Raw genomic sequence first — 19,394 nt, forward strand, 5'->3', positions numbered from 1 at the left:
TTCCATGGACCAATCATGTGCCTCTCTGTGCCTTCAGAAACCCCTGATCTCTGGGTGGAATCCTCCCTTCATCTTTCCAGTCCCCTGCTGACGAGAGCACGCACTTGGCTTCTAACATCCTCTTCATGGACCAGAGTGTGTGCGTGGTCGCCCCGCCCCCTTCTCTCAGGCCCTTCCCATGGCGAAGTGATTGAAGGCATGGACTCTGAGGATGGGTCATCTGGGTAAAAATTCTGGTTCTTTCCTTCAGTTATGTGCCCTTGAGCAAGTTTCTTCACCAACAAATTGAGAATAACTCTACCTTCCCTATAGGGATTTAGTCTAATTCCTTGCATCAGTAAATATAAAAGCCCTTAGAACAATGGCTGGCAGGGAGTAAATATCAGTATTTGCCATTTTTATCATTTGAGGGCTCAGTGAAAGAGGGAGCAGAATGTGCCTTTGTTTTGAGAGCTCATGGTAGCTTCTTCCCCTCCATCCTTGTTTCAGGAGGTAGCAGAACCGAGTAAGAACAGCCCGAATAATTTAAATATCTAGGAAACACTGAAGGCCTCTGGGGATGACTAAGATACACTTACGATCATTCGAGAGCTTAACATTTAGCCCCAGAAATAAAATAACCAAAACTACTTTAATGCAAGGCAGAACCTGACAAATGTTTCAAGAGAGGAATAAATCCAGGGCTGAGAAAGAGATTCTGTCCAGCTTTAGCGGGGTGGAGGGTGGGGTTTGGGAGGGTGGCCATGAAGAATGTGCAGGACAGGCTGGGGTGAAGAGAAGGGAATTTTGCAGCAGGAGCAGCGTGGAGAGGTTCTGAGGCTGTCAGCGTCGGAGGGGTCAGGGAAGAAGGAGAGCCTGCAGAAGGCTGTCCTGGGAAGCATCAGAAGAAATGTTCAAGAAAACTTTAACCGCACGTGTCTTAGAGATAGTTTGGTTGCAAGAGCAGAAACCCGCCCAAGCGAACTTACATAAGTAGCGATTTATTTTAAGATATTGTAGTTTCTCACAAAGCTCATGGAGATGAAGTAGAGCCGAGTCCTTCAAGAGATTGAACACCAGGAGAAGTACCCGCCTGGGTATCCTTCACACTCCTTCCTCATCCATCCATTGCCCCATCTCTCTGCCCTGCTGTGTCTTCATTGCTTTGGAGTCTGTCTCCCACATGTCTCTTCTATTCTCTCTGCTTCCTCTCTGGCATTCGGAATCTCGAAATGGCAGCCCTAAACCCACATCCAAGTGATTTCTGGGGTCTACGTACCCACAGACTGACTCCATCTTCTCAGCAGGGTTGCTGTGGACGGTTGGGCAGGTTGTGCCCTGCACAAAGTTTCTCTGCCAAGGGGGTGAGTGACAGCTGAAACCCAGTGAAATTCCCTCACTGATGTATATTGGCCAAAGCAAAGCTCACGAACAAATTTCAAAGGGGATGGGGATGTCTATTTCTATCACGGGTCCAGATGGACTTCGTGGGTCCAGACATATTTGGAAGGAGCTCTAAAGTGGATCACATGGTAAAAATGTTTAAACTGTAGAAAATAAGATTCAATGAAAAGAATTTTCCACATCAGCACATTCCTTTTAACTGCTGAACATCTCATTCCTATTACGATACGGTGCCTAATATTCCGTTCTGTGGCTGTGTCATGCTTTGTTTATGCTTCCTTCTTAAGGGGCATTTGTGTTGTTTTCAGGCTTTCTTTATACTACAGATAATGAGGCGACACATTTCCTTGTATATATATATATATACAGATTTTTTTTTTGAGAACATATATCTCTAGGATATGAAGAGAACACACACAGAATAAAAGATCATCCCCCACTGTTACAAAAAGATAAAAGGTGGGGGCTTCCCTGGTGGCGCAGTGGTTGAGAGTCCGCCTGGCGATGCGGGGGACGCGGGTTCGTGCCCCGGTCCAGGAGGATCCCACATGCCATGGACGGCTGGGCCCGTGAGCCATGGCTGCTGAGCCTGCGCTCCACAACGAGAGAGGCCACAACAGTGAGAGGCCCGCGTACCGCAAAAAAAAAAAAAAAAGATAAAAGGTGACCTGGCATCACATTAATGACTTTTTGTGAACCTATCAGAGAACTGAAGTCACAGGACAAACAGCCATCTTGAAGAGAGACAGGTGCCTGTAGGGAGACACAGGACCTGAGAATTTGCTTATCTGGGCACAGAAGACACTGCATACCATATAAACTGGTAGAAGCATTTTTTTAAATTAAATTATTTTATTTTATTTATTCTTGGCTGCGTTGGGTCTTCGTTGCTGTCCGCGGGTTTTTCTCTAGTTGTGGCAAGTGGAGGCCACTCCTGGCCGCAGTGCGCAGGCCCCCCACTGTGGTGGCTTCCCCTATTGCGGAGCAACTTGGGGGCCTCAGCAGTCATGGCTCATGGGCTTCAGAGCGCAGGCTCAGCAGCTGTGGCTCATGGGCTCAGCTGCTCTGCAGCATGTGGGATCATCCCAGACCAGGTCCAGAATCCGTGTCCCCTGCATTGGCAGGCGGATTCCCAACTACTGCGCCACCAGGGAAGCCCCTGGTAGAAGCATTAAACTAGAAGTTTTAGTGATTTGCTGGAGGCCAGATATGGACTAATATGAGAGTATGGGGCTGTAGTCATGGGGGGCAGAGATTCCCAGCCTTTTCTCCAGGAAACCTACCAGGCTCTCACAGGAAGGATGTGGAAAATTTAGAGACATTGGCTGCACAAAGGAAATGGCAGGCACAGTTGAAACTCCACAGAGGCCTTTCTTCCTCACAGAACAAAGGGTTTAAACTGCAAGGGAGTGTATATTGCCAGAGGCCACTCTACCCAGCTCCAGCCTCCAGGTCTCATTTAGGGGAAAAAAACTCAAACTTAATCTGCTGGAATGTTCTCTTCAGTGATTGAAGATGCTGGAGGCTATTCGCTGCTCCAAGGGAAAGGAATAGGGGTAGACGGATAAAATAGGGGAGGAGGGACAGAAGCCATTGCTAAGGCTACATCCCAAGATACAGTATGCTCTGCATACTCCAAAGACTGAGACTTCAGTAGAAAATTAGAGAAGGCTCCCTGTCCTCCACACCCTACCACCAGGCTAACAAGCATCTGGTAATAATGATAGTAAGTAAATAGTCGTCAGCATACAGATGGGGGAGCTCCAGAGGCAAAAAAAACAAAGACAAAGGCCTGAAAACAGCTGCAGAGGGAGAGAAAACAAACAAACAAAAACCTTAGTTACAGAGGAACAAGGATATGGCCGTTTTCTCTTCAGAAACCATGCAAGCAAGAAGACAAGGGAGGAACACCTTTAAAGTACTGAAAGAAAAAAAATCCTGTCAACCTAGAATTCTATATCCAGTGAAAATATGCTAGAAAAGTGAAGGAGAAATGGAGACTTTCTCAAACAAAAACAGGGATTTCACTGCCAGCAGGCCACTATACAAAATAGGGCAAAAGAAGTTCTTCAGGCAGAAGGAATATTGTTAAGGTGAGAAATGTAGATCTACCCATGGAAATGAAAAGTATTGGAAATGGGATAAAGGTAAACTATAATATTTTTCTTATTTGTAGTTTCTTGAAAAAAATAACTGTGTAAAGCAATAACAGCAATGATATATTGGTGTTTATGTCATATGTAAATGGAAACATATGTCGACAGTGACACAAAGGAGGAAGGAATGAGGAGCATTCTGTTATAAGGTTCTTTCACTACACGTGAAGTGATGCTAGAGTATTAAGATAAAATATTGTATAGTGATAAAATATGGACTCAAATTATCTAAAAATGTATATTGTAAGCCCTAAGGAAACCACTAGAAAAGTTAGAGAGAAGTGCAAATAATAAATGAATAGAGAAGATAAAATGGAATCATAAAAGTGTTTAATTAAAACCAAAGAAGGCAAAAAATGGAGGAAATAAGAAACAAAGAATATAAAAAAAAAGAAAACAGCCAGAAAAATGATAGATTTTAATCCAAATATATCAATAATCACTTTAAATCCAAATAGTATAAACACACCAGTTAAAAGACTTAAAAAGACGGGATTTAAAAAAAATCAAGCTTCAACTATATGCTGTCTAAAATAAACACTCGAAATATAAAAACATGAATAGGTTAAAAAAAAAAAGGGATGGAGAAAAATATACCAGGAAAATATTAATTCAAAGAAAACATGAGTATTTATATTAATTTTGGATAAAGTGGACTTTAAAGAAGATTATCAGGGATAGAGGGGGGTACTACATAATAATAAAGAGGTCAGTTCTCTAAAAAGATATAACATTCCTAAACCTGTATGAACCTAACAATATGGATTCAGAATACATAAAGCAAAAACTGATAGATCTGAAAGGCGAAGCAATTATAGCTGGAGACCTTAACACTCCTCTCTCAGTGATTGCTAGGAACAGATGACATGAAGAACATTATCAATCAGCTTGACCTAACTGACATTTTCAGAACACTTTATTCAAAACACACACTCATCTCAAGTGCACGTGGACCATTCATCAAGAGAGACCATATTCCGGGCATGAACTATACCTTCACAAATTTAAAAGAACAGAAACCAGACAGTATGTATTCTTGTATCACATCAAAATTAAACTAGAAATCGATAACAGAAAGCTACTGGGAAAAGCCCAAATAATTTGGGAATTAAACAATACACTTCTAAACAGCCCATGGGTCAAAAAGGAAGTCTCAAGGGAAATTAAAAAATACCTTGAAGTAAATGAAAATACAACTCAGCAAAATTTGTAGGATGCAGCAAAATTCGTAGGATCTGTAAAAAAAATGGACTGTAAAAAAACCTGTACATCCTGTTTTATCATCTGCATTTTCCAACTCACAATATATTATTTTTCTACGTGCATATTTTCAGTTGAGTTCTGGGTTGAAAACATGATTGTGAGGGTTGAGGAGTGAGAGGAAGGTGAAGGGTTGGAGGTGTTTGGACTAAACCTCTACCAAGCTCAGTGGTAACAGGAAGGAGAAACACGGGGCAGAAGCCTGAGGATCGGCTGGGTTGAGGAATCATATTTTAAGGATGGATGAAACCATCCTCTTGTAGACCAAGAAACAATTGGGAAAGCGAGAGGGGACTCACGGGAGGAGGTAGGATGGAGGCAGAGGGGGAAGGGTGCTTTTCCAGGAGATGAGAGAAAAGGAGGGGAGTATGGGTGAGGACACAGAAAAACTGATGCAGAGGGGATGGAATTCAGAGAAGTTTACTTTGTGTGATTCCAGTCTCCCTGAAGCAGATGAGGTCATCAGCTGAGCGCAGTTCAGACTGATGTGTGTTTGGGGCCTCCAGGAAGTGGAAAACATTTGGACCAGAGGCTCTGGGAAGTGCAGCAGGGAGTCAGCAAGAGCAGCAGCGAGAAGCCAAGCAGGTGAAGAGTCAGAGCATCCACACGGCTCTCTCCAGGACCACTCAGGACTCCGAGAGTGGGAAAGATGGCCAGGAGGCTTGGGCACAGCCAGCGTGCAGACAGCAGGGAGACGTGGGTACAGCAGAGCCCTCTGGCCAGGAGGAAGCACACCTGGGTGTCCAGAACCAGAGGACAAAAGCAGGGGGAGTTGGCTTTCATGAGCACCGAGCTCTGCCATCTGCTCAGATAACCTGCCTGGCTACCAGCCTCATCATCCCCTACTCCTCGCACCTGGGGCCTCCTGGGTCTCCAGGGGCAGACCCTCCTCATCCCCAGATGCCAGGGAGCAGGGGAAATCAAGCAGTGATACCCCTGCATCCTTCAACTCCTCAGCAAGGCACATGGCTTCCCCACTGACCCTGCCCAAGAATGTTCAGACGGCTTCCCGTCACCCCATGCCCCACCTGCATGACTGTTCACATCGACAATGTCTTGAGCATCCTGGTGTCAGGCCCTTTGCTGGGCACGAGGGGCGCAGAAATGGATCCGCTCAAGCTGCTGCCTGAGCAAGTTCAGAGCAGAGACAATAGGGGTAACCTCTACCTCATCCAAGCAAATGATGGCCACACAGCAGGTTCCAACATGACAGAGGTCTGCAAAGGGCAGCGCTAGAGGTGAGCCCCACAGCACAGTTGGAGGGAATAGGATGAACCCCAGGAGCAAAGGCTCAGAGTCCAGACGAGCCTGCAATGTGGCGTCACCAAGATCAGAGCAACCAGAGCCCTTGGCACTGCGGGCCCCGACCCCCGACAGCGCAGGCCTGCGTGTGCTTTGCGGTGGGCTGGGCCCTTGTCCTGCCATGGCTAAGGTGTAACCCAGTGAGGTTTCCACATGGTCTTGGACGCTGGCTGGGCCTTTGGGGCTGCTCAGCCACGCAGGTCCTAAGCCTTCAGAGTGGGCGGTTTGCTCTATGTCCCCTCGCTTGGATTCCTGCCCGTGGAAACGTCTCTCCTCCTTTCCCCAATGCTGTCATTCCTGCCAAGGCCTACTGAACGTAGTGGGGACACTGGAGCCCCTTGAGCTGTGATTAATGGAGTGCATTTCCCAGCCGAGTCTCTCCCTCTCCCTGGGTGTCAGTTTCTTCACCCTCGCAGATGGGGGTGCCCAGAAGACATCGAAGACCTCCTCCAGCGCCCCAGTCCAGGTGCCTGCACCTACGGTTTGCCCTGCCTCGCCTCTCTCCACTTCCTTCTGCTGAAGCTGCGCTGTACCCTCATCCTCGCCAGCAGGACACATTGTGTACTGTGGTTCATCCTATGCTAATAATGTAATTATGTGCTTACAGGATCAGGTCAGCGGAATACCAGCCAGGACAGGAAATAAATCAAAGCTGGGCGTTGCAGGGAGAAAGTCCAAAATGTCTCTTCAGCAAAAGCCCCCACTGGGCTCCCAGCCCAGGGCGTGAGGCCTCCTAGCCGGACCAGGGAAGGAATGTGATGCAGCTGCCCGGCTGTTAATTCAAGGGCAAGTGCGGACAGGCCCAGCCCTCCCAGACCAGCTGCCCCTGGGCCTGGTCACCAACTAGCGGGGAAAAATGGGGTCCGCCACTAAGGGGCACTTCCCAGGTTTCTGGGGCTTCCTCCTGTCCAAAGGGAGCCCGGATCTTAGTCTGGTGTGGTTCTCATACCCATGTTGAAGAGCAGAGAAGCACCAAAGAGTTCATGACCTTGCTAGTCAGGCGTGCTAACTAGCTCCTTAGTGCTTGACTAAGAGACTAGAACTGGTCTTCTGACCCCAGAGAGAAGTGATTTTCACTCCACTCGCTGCCTCCTCCAGTAATTGCCCATCACTCTGGTTCCTTCGGAGCTGAGGAATCGGGGCGGTGGGTGGAGGCATGGATGCTGTCGCTGGGGTGAGCACAGGTCACTCCTTCAGATGGTGCTTTTGATATGGCGAGTAATTTAATTCCCATGACAACACTTTTCAGTAGATATCATTCTTCCGATCTCTTACTCATGAGCAAACTGAAGCCTGTGTAAGTAATACGGTTGAATAAGAAATAGTTGGCCCCCTACACGGGGCCCTGATCTTGCGTTCTACCTGCTGGAGCCCACTTCCCATCCATCCTGGTGTCTCTCGAATTGCAGTGGCCTGAACAGGTCCATCTCCACACTGCCAGCAAGGGAAGCCTTTGGTAGAAGTGGGTGGGTTATTGCAGGAGGATGGTACTCACTTCTGCCCTTTGTTTTCTGCCTCTGGCTTTCACAGATGCACGGGGAACTCCTCTCCCCCAGCTGTGGGAAACATTTGCTTATGGAAAAAAATACCTTTCCCAAAGTGAGGGGCTGGCTTTGAAGGGAAGTGTTCATTGGGGGATGGCTTAGGACTGCGAAAGCTGGCTCTGAGAAAAAAGGAGAAAGAATTCTAAGTGTTAAGGAGAAACAAGGATGTGGTTTGGGGAGGACCCCCAACCTCACCCTCATGGGGGCAGCTGGTAGCTTGGCCGCTAAGAGCCACTTTTCTCAGGCCCCAGTGACTCTGGGGGCATCTCTGGAGGGGTGTCAAGTCATCGATTTTTAACCACTAACTCCTGGGTTGAAAGGGGAAGAAATAGGATGAAAGGAAGGGAGAAAGAAGATGGGGGAAGGCAAGAGGGAGGAAGCAGACCCACCTGAAACAGACCAGGGCTGCGGAGAGCTGAGTGACCGTCATACCCCGTTGACCGGGGCCCATCACTTTCCCGTCTCTACTGGCAGGATGGGCTTTCCAAGGGGGAGACCATGAGCAAAGGATTTGTTCATGGAAATCCCAAGGAAGAGTTAATGAGGCTGCCCAGAGGCCCCCTCTCATCTCTTTCTGGAAGCTCTCACTGCCAGGGGCCCTTTCCCCTCCAAGAACCTCCCAGGACCTGGATTCCATTAAATACCAGGAGATAAAATACTTTTTAACCACCTGCAAGGTTTGAACTGTTAAAGGCCCACGTCAGTGGTTCTCAAAATGCAGCCTCTGGTTTAGCACCAATGGCAGCACCTGGGAGCGTGTTAGAGAACCGCAGAGGCAGCTAAGTTCAGTAACAGTGGATTGGAAAGCATCTCTCCTTCAGCAGTTATCCTCCGTCTGCTGATGCCCAGCTACAGTGCCCTTGTCCTGGAGAAGCAAGGACAGACCAACAGTCACCAAGCACATGGCAAGTGCCCGGTATGGTGGCAAACACCTCACAAGACACCTCTGTTTTGCAGGGGCAGAAACTGAAGATCAGAGAACTTCAATGACTTACTTGCCCAAGACTGCACCACTACAAGGTAACGGGGCTGGCATATTTGAACCCAGGTCTGACTGCTTCTCTTCTGACTCAGAGTTTCTCTGGAGAAGCCGTCTTCCTTGGGAGATCTGCCCCGCTGGGAAACTGAGTCCAGGAGGCCGGTCAGCAGAGGCAGTGTTCTAAAGCCCTTAAGTTCCTTTGAGCAGAGCAGCAGTTTCCACGTCTTTTGATCTAGGAGTGTCTTTGCATTCTGAAAAATCATCGTGAACCTCAAAAAGCTTTTGTCTCTCTGTGGGTGTGGTATCCAGTGATATCTGCCATGCTAGAGGGTAGAGCTGAGAAATTTTTAAAATACTAATTAATTCATTTTAAACAACAATAAACCCATTACACATTAACATAAAATAATGTGCTTGGGGAAAAAGAAAGCAATCCAGATTGTTTTTTAAATAGTGAGAAAAAGGCACTGTTTTACATTTTTGCAAAGCTCTGTAATATCTGGCTTCACAGAAGACAGCTGGATTCTCATAGCTGCGTTTAATCTGCTGCGATACCCCATGTCATGTAGTTTCTGGAAAACGCCACTGTAGGCTTGTGAGAGAATGAGAGTGCAAACATGTTCGTATTATTTTCAAGTACTTTTGATCTTGCAGATGCCTTGAAATGTCCTCGGGGACCCCAGAGGTCCCTGGACCTCACTTTAAGAAGGGCTGGGTGCTTGTAGGTGCTCAGTTTTCGAATCCATCTTCCATAAGTAAATACTGGATCATCACAGTTAATTCTTACAACCCCATTTTGCAGCTTTGGAAACTGAGGCATGAAGTGGCCACAAGACTCACCTCAGATTCCATGTCAGCTCAAGAGTTTGACCTAATTGAGTTTGATTCCATGTCTGGTCCTAAAGCCTTTTTTTAAATTGAAGTAGAGTTGATTGACAGTTTTGTGTTAGTTTCAGGTGTGCAGCAAAATGATTCAGTTATATATATAGTGTTTTCCAGATTCTTTTCCATTATAAGTTGTTATAAGATAGTGAATACTGTTCCCTGTACTATGTAGTAAATCCTTGTGACTTCCCTATTTCATATATAATAGTGTGTATCTGTTAATTCCATACTCCTAATTTATCCCTCCCCCTCTCCTTTTCCCTTTAGGTAACCATAAGTTTGTTTTCTATGTCGGTGAGTCTGTTTCTGTTTTGTAAATAAATTCATGTGTATTATAAGTGATATCTAAAGCCCTGCTTTGAATGACTGTGATAGACACCCCTCCTTCAGAGCCCAAAGAGCAAAGTCAACTCCTGGGGTGCCACGTGCCATGGGGACCTTGGGACTGTTTAAGACTTTCACTCCACAGTAGCCTCATCGTTCGGGGTCCTCCAGCAAGCAGACACCAAGACAGGAATTAGGCAGATTATGCGAAAAGCCCACGAGGGAAGATAGGAGGGAAGCAGGCACAGGCTGGGGAAGGCATGAGACAGTAATGCAAGTCTGACCCCATGAAGGAGAGAGAAAAGGAAGGAAGGTCTGGGGCTGTGTACAGTGCTCTGACGAGGCCCAGCCAGGGCGCCAAGTTTCCCGGGAGCGGGCCTGCCTGAGTGTCCCCGGAGCGCTCAGATGGCTGGGAAGCACAGCCTCGGTGTAAAGGTAGCAAACATCTATCTTGGGGTGCACCAGCTGGGGCCCAGAAGGAGCTCTGGAGGTGCATTTCCATGGCTGCCACACGGCAATGCCTTCACTGGTTAGAACCAAAGGCCTCCAGGGTTTGACTCCCGAGGATGGCAAAACAATCAGGCCGACACACGTGGGCAGACGCAGTGATCCACCCAGGAAATGCCGCTGGGCTCCTCGGCTTTCAAGCTTCAGCTGGACTCTCTCCACGGGCTGCACAGAAACATGCCCCCTGAAGCTGCTCGCAAGAGGAGTGCAGTCCTTCTGGGAGGACGCTGGGAGCTGTCACACCGCCAGCTGGCAGGCGAGAAGGAGATGCACGCAGGGCCAGCCACAGACATGGAGAGAAAACACAAGTCATCAGAGAAAAGAAGGGAGCACCCCACCCAGAAGACTGGGCCGCGAGGAGGTAGGAAGAAGGCCCAGGGACATGGATAAGCTGAGCCAGGCTCCAGGAGGAGGAGTCAGTGGCCTGCAACTGGTTGGACCATAACAGGGCTGAGATGCCAGGACAAACCAGGAGTGAACGGCAAAGTTGGGCTCAGCAGGGAGACACAGCAGGATGCCCAAGACTGGCCACTGAATGCTGTCCAAGCACATACACTGGAGAGAAACTGTGGTATGAGGCCCAATATTCTGTGCTTCCTCAACAACTGGGAAAAGCAGAAGGGCCTCCAATGGTCTAATTGCAAGTTCCCCTCCACACTGCTCCTGTGGATAAGATATGCCAGCCGAACCACGCTCCTTATCAAACTGACCAGGCACAGTTCCTGCTCTTCCTGAGTAGTGGGTCTCCGTTCCCCCCAGTTCATGGAATTATTCAAACAAGCCAATCACATCTTCCTGTGGGAACCAGGGTTCACCCCACCCTCTTGAAACTACAAAGCCTGCCTTGCACAGCCCCTCCTTGTTCATTCAGCTGCCCAGTGCAGCCCCGTGTGGTCTTGTATGGTGTGCAATGTTCTCTTCCACCCAGGCTATGAGTACATGTGATTGAGAAACAGCTGTTGATCTCGTCTGCCCAGTGTTGTGTGTTTGGCCATCTCCCTAGCCCTAGGGCAGGAATCCCTCCCTCACCAATGGGATGAATAAGAGGTGATTGAAACAAGAACAGACTTCATCCATGCCCTCAAGGAGTCCAGCTGGGAAGACAAGATGTGAAAGAGAACAAAATGTTAAGTGAGCTGCACAGACCAGACATCAGTCATTCAACAAATAGGAAGTGAGCCCCCACTACGTGCCAAGTACTGCTCTAGGCCCTGGAAACACAAGTCCGAAGAGAACAGACAAACTCCCTGCCTCCATAGAGCTTATATTCTGGGAGCTCTAAGTGGTAGGGAGACAGACAATATGGGTTAGGAAGAAACAGAAGCAGAGTACAGGAGACGGAAGGACCAGGGTAGAGGTGGGGTTGCTATCTGGTTTACATAGGATGCTCATGGAAGATCTCTCTAGTGAGGAGATATGCAAACAGGAACTTAAAGATCGTGAGGCAGGAAACCACATGAGAAACGGAGGGAAAAACATTCCTAGCAGAGGGAACAGCCAGGGCAAACGCTGTGAGTTGGAGGAGAGGATGAGGGCTTGCTGTGCACTAGGAATTTCCGGAAGAGGAAGACTTGAGTAAACTTGGAGAATGGGCAAGTTTTGACCAAAGGAACTTGTGAGATCCTATGTGGACCTCTTCCATCAGCCTCTTATGGTGTGCCCAGGAGCTCAAGAGATGTGTAAAGGGGGCCTGGCAATACCTAGACTTAGACTGCAGACCAGAGTCTGAGAAGTCTCTGCAGATCCCCATTCCTACCTCTACTTTACAGGACTTGGACCTTAACCACTTATACCAGCTCTAGACCGGATTCCAGATTTCTCCAACAATAGGACAGATTAGGGCTCATGTTAGGGGCACAGATGTTTGCCTCTATGTCCCCACCCACTTCTGTTGATAACCAACAGCCTCCTTCCCACCGGCAGCGTGGGGTTGCCCCCCTTCCACGAAGGAGCTCACCACATCCCTCCTCTCTCCAAGAACAAGGCAGTGTGCTTAACACCATGAGAAACTCTCTGAGCCTCCTCCAAACTGCGGGGTTCTTCAGAGCCATCCTCTTCCACAGTCATCTATTCATTTAACAATTATTGAGGTCTTACTCTGGGCAGCTCTGCTGGGTGCTGGGCAGACAGAAATGAAAAGACGGACTTGGAGCTCATGCGTGATTTATCCAGCCCACCAAGATCCCTTGCGATCCCAAGGCTTACAGCTCTTCAAGGTTCCCAGAGGTCACTGTGCTCATTTAAATGCCCAGCTCTTGACTTCCCTGGTGGTCCAGTGGTTAAGACTCCTTAACCAATGCAGCTTCCAATGCAGGGGGTATGGGTTCAATCCCTGTTTAGGGAAGTTCCGCATGCCACGTGGTGCGGTCAAAACAAACAAACAAAATAGTAGTAATAAATGCCCAGGTCCATCGCTGGGAGCCATGACTATGACCCCCCGGCTAAGCCAATGGAATAGCTACTCCTCCACCCCAAAGCAGACATCCTGCTGTGGACACGTGGCCTCCACACACATGTGCATGTGCACACACACACACAGCCCTTTCCCTGCACAGGATTTCTGCCTTCCAAGCTAGCTCCATTACCTCCTTTGTACTTTTACTGTGATCAAATTTATTTAATATATTACATATATGTATGTTGGTATAATACATATATTATACAAGTATAAAACATGCATAAGATGTACCTGTACACACTGAGGCATTTGTGGGTCAAGTGATGTAACGCCTGGAATTGGCTTTAAAGTGCCTAATGCTCCCCCAAATTGGGAGGCATGCATACGTGACACAAAAAAGCAGACAATCGTTGAAGCTGGGGTTTATCATACTATTGTCTCTACTTTGGAGAATGTTTGAAAATTTCCAAAATTAAAAATTAAACAGAAGTAAATAAAGCAAATTGGCAAAGAATTATGAAGCAAATGCCCAGGTAACTACCATGTAGGTCAAGAAATAGAAAATTGCCGGCCCCCCAAATCCTCTGTCCCCTCACCACACAGAACCGTTATTCTAGCTTCTCTGATAATCATTTCCTAAGTTGCTTTATAGTTTCACCACCTAAACAATATAATCTAGCGTTGCCTGTAACTGAGCCCTGTAAGTGGAATCACATAGTGTGTGTTCTTTTGTGACAAGAGGGAGAAAGTTGTGAAGATGTGGGGAACGAGCATGGCTGAATTGGGAAGGGTTTGTATGAATTGGGAAACTGAAGCCCAGAGAGGGGGAATTCTCATCCCTGGTCCCACAAGATGAAGAGGCTGGACACCTGGTCTCCTGACATCAGGGCAGAGCGATTCTGCTTATCTAACAGTTTTGTTCAAGGTCATATATTCAGCAGTAGGACTGGGAAGAGGGCCATCATAACAGCTTGAATGAACTTCATGAGGACTTCTGGCCACCAGGTGGATCTGCACACGAAGCAGGTTGCTCAAGGTGGATTTAGCTCAAGGAGGTACAGTTTGTTAAGGACCAAAGTACTTTCATACAGAAGTGACAGAGAACACAACTCCTAGGGAGTAACTTTAAGGACAGTATCCTAGGAAGGGGAGCCAGTGCTTTACTTCACAGAAATTTATGCAGTATGTGACCTACGAGGTAGGTAGGCTGAATAATGGCCCCCAACAGGTCCATGTGCTAATACCTAGAATCTGTGGATTTTACCTTACATAGAAAAGCCTTTTCAGATGTCATTAAATTAAGGATCTTGAGATGGGGAGATTACCCTGGATTACACGGTGGTCCCTAAATGCAAGCACAAGTGTCCTTATAAGAGGGAGGAAGAGGGAGATGACAGAAGAGGAGAAGGGAATGTGATCACAGAGGTAAAGATTGGAGTGATGCAGCCACAAGCCAAGGAACACCAGCCCCCACCAACATAATAAGAAGGAAGGAACGAATTCTTCCTTAGAGACTTCAGGGAGAGCGCAGCCCTGCCAACATCTTGATTTTGGCTCAGTGAAATTGATTTCAGACTTCTGGCCTCCAGAACTGGTGAGAGAAATCTGTATCATTCTAAGCTACCAAATTTGTAGTAATGTGTTACAGCGGCTGTAGGAAAATAATATAGATGTATGTATTGACTATCTACCTATTCTAGGTACTTGTGATAAAAGAATCAATTAGACATAGCCCCTGATGTCAAGTTTTCTAAATAGTCTGATGGAAGGAGAGATGTCTGAAGGAAGGCTTCCTTGGAGGAGGTGATGCTTGAGCCCAGTCTAAAAACAATGAGCATTCTTTTTATTTCTTTTTCATCTCTGATTGCTGTGGCTAAACCTTCCAAAACTATGTTGAATAACAGTGGTGAGAGTGGGCAACCTTGTCTTGTTCCTGATCTTAGTGGAAATGGTTTCAGATTTTCACCATTAAGAACAACGTTGGCTGTGGGTTTGTCATATATGGCCTTTATTATGTTGAGGAAAGTTCCCTCCCTGCCTACTTTCTGGACAGGTTTTACCATAAATAGGTGTTGAATTTTGCTGAAAGCTTTTTCTGCATTTATTGAGATGATCATATGGTTTTTTATCCTTCAGTTTGTTAATATGGTGCATCACATTGATTGATTTGTGTATATTGAAGAATCCTTGCATTCCTGGAATAAACCCCACTTGATCGTGGTGTATGATCCTTTTAATGTGATGCTGGATTCTCTTTGCTAGTATTTTGTTGAGGATTTTTGCATCTATATTCATCAGTGATACTGGCCTATAGTTTTCTTTTTTTGTAACATCTTTCTCTGGTTTTGGTATCAGGGTGATGGTGGCCACATAGAATGAGCTTGGGAGTGTTCCTCCCTCTGCTATATTTTGGAAGAGTTTGAGAAAGATAGGTGTTAGCTCTTCTCTAAATGTTTGATAGAATTCACCTGTGAAGCCATCTGGTCCTGGGCTTTTGTTTGTTGGAAGATTTTTAATCACAGTTTCAATTTCAGTGCTTGTGATTGGTCTGTTCATATTTTCTATTTCTTCCTGATTCAGTCTCAGAAGGTTGTGCTTTTCTAAGAATTTGTCCATTTCTTCCAGGTTGTCCATTTTATTGGCATGTAGTTGCTTGTAGTAATCTCTCATGATCCTTTGTATTTCTGCAGTGTCAGTTGTTACTTCTCCTTTTGCATTTCTAACTCTGTTGATTTGAGTCTTTTCCCTTTTCTTTTGATGAGTCTGGCTAATGGTTAATCAATTTTGTTTATCTTCTCAAAGAACCAGCTTTTAGTTTTATTTATCTTTGCTACTGTTTCCTTCATTTCTTTATCATTTATTTCTTATCTGATGTTTATGATTTCTTTCCTTCTGCTAACTTTGGGGTTTTTTGTTCTTCTTTCTCTAATTGCTATAGATATAAGGTTAGGTTGTTATTTGAAATTTTTCTTGTTTCTTGAGGTAGGATTGTATTGCTATAAACTTCCCTCTTAGAACTGCTTTTGCTGCATCCCATAGGTTTTGGGCTGTTGTGTTTTCATTGTCATTTTTTTCTAGGTATTTTTTGATTTCCTCAGTGATCTCTTGGTCATTTAGTAGCATATTGTTTAGCCTCCATGTGTTTGTATTTTTTACAGTTTTTTTTCCTGTAATTGATATCTAGTCTCATAGTGTTGTTCTTGGGAAAGATACCTGATACAATTTCAATTTTCTTAAATTTACCAAGGCTTGATTTGTGACCCAAGATATGATCTATCCTGGAGAATGTTCCATGAGCACTTCAGAAGAAAGTGTATTCTGTTGTTTTTGGATGGAATGTCTTATAAATATCAATTAAGTCCATCTTGTTTAATGTATCATTTAAAGCTTGTGTTTCCTTATTTATTTTCATTTTGATTGATCTGTCCATTGGTGAAAGTGGGGTGTTAAAGTCCCCTACTATTACTGTGTTACTGTTGATTTCCCCTTTTATAGCTGTTAGTCTTTGCCTTATGTATTGAGGTGCTCCTATGTTGGGTGCATAAATATTTACAATTGTTATATCTTTTTCTTGAATTGATCCCTTGATCATTATGTAGTGTCCTTCTTTGTCTCTTCTAATAGTCTTTATTTTAAAGTCTATTTTGTCTGATAAGAGAATTGCTACTCCAGGTTTCTTTTGATTTCCATTTGTATGGAATATCTTTTTCCATCCCCTCACTTCCAGTCTGCATGTGTCCCTAGGTGTGAAGTGGGTCTCTTGTAGACAGCATATATATGGGTCTTGTTTCTGTACCCATTCAGCCAGTCTATGTCTTTTGGTTGGAGCATTTAATCCATTTACATATAAGGTAATTATAGATATGTATGTTCCTATTACCATTTACTTAACTGTTTTGGGTTTGTTATTGTAGGTCTTTTCCTTGTCTTGTGTTACCTACCTAGAGAAGTTCCTTTAGCACCTGTTGTAAAGCTGGTTTGCTGGTGCTGAATTCTCTTAGCTTTTGCTCATCTGTAAAGGTTTCAATTTCTCCGTCCAATCTGAATGAGATCCTTTCTGGGTAATCTTTTTTTTTTTTTTAACATCTTTATTGGAGTATAATTGCTTTACAATGGTATGTTAGTTTCTGCTTTAAAAAGAAATTTGGAACGCTTCACAATTTGCATGTCATCGTTGCACAGGGATCATGCTAATCTTCTCTGTATTGTTCCAATTTTAGTATATGTGCTGCCGAAGCAAGCACGCTGGGTAATCTTGATTGTAGGTTTTTCCCTTTCATCACTTTAAATATGTCCTGCCACTCCCTTCTGTCTTGCAGAGTTTGTGCTGAAAGATCATCTGTTAACCTTATGAGGATTCCCTTGTACATTATTTGTTCCTTTTCCCTTGCTGCTTTTAATATTTTTTCTTTGTATTTAATTTTTGATAGTGTGGTTAATATGTGTCTTGGCATGTTTTTCCTTGGATTTATCCTGTATGGGACTCTCTGCGCTTCCTGGACTTGATTCCAAATCAGAAAAGCAGAAGTAAAATTGTCACTGTTTGCAGATTACATGATACTATACATAGAGAATCCTAAAGATGCTACCAGAAAACTACTAGAGCTAATCAATGAATTTGGTAAAGTAGCAGGATACAAAATTAAGGCGCAGAAATCTCTTGCATTCCTATACACTAATGATGAAAAATGTGAAAGATAAATTAAGAAAACCTCCCCATTTACCACTGCAACAAAAAGAATAAAATACCTAGGAATAAACCTACCTAAGTAGACAAAAGGCCTGTATGCAGAAAAGTATAAGACACTGATGAAAGTAATTAAAGATGATACCAACAGATGGAGAGATATACCATGTTCTTGGAATGGAAGAATCAACACTGTGAAAATGACTATACTACCCAAAGCAATCAACAAATTCAATGCAATTCCTATCAAACTATCAATGGCATTTTTCACAGAACTAGAACAAAAATTTTCTCAATTTGTATGGAAACACAAAAGACCCTGAATAGGCAAAGCAATCTTGAGAAAGAAAAATGGAGCTAGAGGAATCAGGCTCCCTGAATTCAGACTATACCACAAAGCTACAGTAATCAAGACAGCATGGTACTGGCACAAAAACAGAAATATAGATCAATGGAACAGGGTAGAAAGCCCAGAGATAAACCCACACACATATGGTCACCTTATCTTTGATAAAGGAGGCAAGAATATACAATAGAGAAAGGACAGCCTCTTCAATAAGTGGTGCTGGGAAAACTGGACAGCTACATGTAAAAGAATGGAATTAGAACACTCCCTAACACCATACAGAAAAATAAACTCAAAATGGATTAAAGACCTAAATGGAAGGCCAGACACTATAAAACTCTTAGAGGAAAACATAGGCAGAACACTCTGTGACATAAATCACAGCAAGGTCCTTTTTGACCCACCTCCTAGAGAAATGGAAATAAAAACAAAAATAAACAAATGGGACCTAATGAAACTTAAAAGCTTTTGCACAGCAAAGGAAACCATAAACAAGACCAAAAGACAACCTTCAGAATGGGAGAAAATATTTGCAAATGAAGCAACTGACAAAGGATTAATCTCCAAAATATACAAGCAGCTCATGCAGCTCAATATCAAAAAAACAAACAACCCAATCCAAAAATGGGCAGAAGACCTAAATAGACATTTCTCCAAAGAAGATATACAGACTGCCAACAAACACATGAAAGGATGCTCAATATCACTAATCATTAGAGAAATGCAAATCAAAACTACAATGAGGTATCACCTCACAGTGGTCAGAATGGCCATCATCAAAAATTCTACAAACAGTAATTGCTGGAGAGGGTGTGGAGAAAAGGGAACCCTTTTGCACTATTGGTCGGAATGTAAATTAATACAGCCACTATGGTGAACAGCATGGAGGTTCCTTAAAAAAATAAAAATAGAACTACCATATGACCCAGCAATCCCACTACTGGGCATATACCCTGAGAAAACCATAATTCAAAAAGAGTCATGTACCACAATGTTCAATGCAGCTCTATTTACAATAGCCAGGACATGGAAGCAACCTAAGTGTCCACTGACATATGAATGGATAAAGAAGATGTGGCACATATATACATTGGAATATTACTCAGCCATATAAAGAAATGAAATTGTTATTGGCAGTGAGGTGGATGGACCTAGAGTCTGTCATACAGAGTGAAGTAAGTCAGAAAGAGATAAACAAATACCGTATGCTAACACATATATATGGAATCTAAAAAAAAACAGGTTCTGAAGAACCTAGGGGCAGGACAGGAATAAAGACGCAGACTTAGAGAATGGACTTGAGGACACGGGGAGGGAGAAGGGTAAGTTGGGACAAAGAGAGAGTGGCATGGACATATACACACTACCAAATGTAAAATAGCTAGCTAGTGGGAAGCAGCCGCATAGCACAGGGAGACCAGCTCGGTATTTTGTGACCACCTAGAGGAGTGGGATAGGGAGGGTGGGAGGGAGGTGCAAGCGGGAGGGGATATGGGGATATACGTATATGTATAGCTGATTCACTTTGTTATACAGCAGCAACTAACACACCATTGTAAAGCAATTGTACTCCAATAAAGATGTTAAAAAAAATAAAACATAAAAAGAGTGAGCAGGAGTTAG

The sequence above is a fragment of the Grampus griseus genome, assembly GCF_964374135.1.
Source record: "Grampus griseus genome assembly, chromosome: 14".
Taxonomy (NCBI): domain Eukaryota; kingdom Metazoa; phylum Chordata; class Mammalia; order Artiodactyla; family Delphinidae; genus Grampus; species Grampus griseus.